Source organism: Corvus brachyrhynchos, unplaced genomic scaffold, assembly GCF_000691975.1.
Source record: "Corvus brachyrhynchos isolate BGI_N302 unplaced genomic scaffold, ASM69197v1 scaffold31, whole genome shotgun sequence".
Lineage (NCBI taxonomy): Eukaryota > Metazoa > Chordata > Aves > Passeriformes > Corvidae > Corvus > Corvus brachyrhynchos.
The window spans coordinates 991,400-991,954 of record NW_008236196.1 but is presented as its reverse complement, the minus strand read 5'-3'; positions in this window follow the sequence as shown (position 1 = coordinate 991,954).

Below are 555 nucleotides of genomic sequence, written 5' to 3'. Positions count from 1 at the left end.
AATTCCCGGGGCTCGGCCGGTGTGCCACTAGCAATGACTCCAGGCGGGAGCGGCGCCAGGAGCCTGCGCTGCATTGTGCCTGCGGGGCGGCTCACAGCCCCAGCCAGAATAATTAGTCCTATTAAATTATTCAGCGCCCGTCCCCTCGGTGCGTTTCCATGGGCCGGCGCTGAACGGGCTCGGCCAGGGCTGGAGCGGGCTGCTGCTTTCACTCTCCAGTTGCGCTCTCTACCGCTCCCGAAAGGAGGCTGTAGCCAGGTGGGAGGCGGCCTCTTCTCTCTGGCAACCAGCGAAAGGACAAGTGGACACTGCCTCAGGCTGTGCGAGGGGTGGTCCAGGTTGGACACCAGCAGGAGGTTGTTTAACATTGGAATGAACTGCCCGAGGAGGTGGTAGAGTCACCGTCCGTGAAGATGTTCAAAAACCATCTGGACGTGGTACTTAGTGCTATGGTCTAGTTTTACATCGGTCAAAGGTTGGACTCGATGATCTCAGAGGTCTTTTCCAACCAAATTGATTCTGTGATTCTGTGCTTTCTAGGCCCAGCGCTGAGCG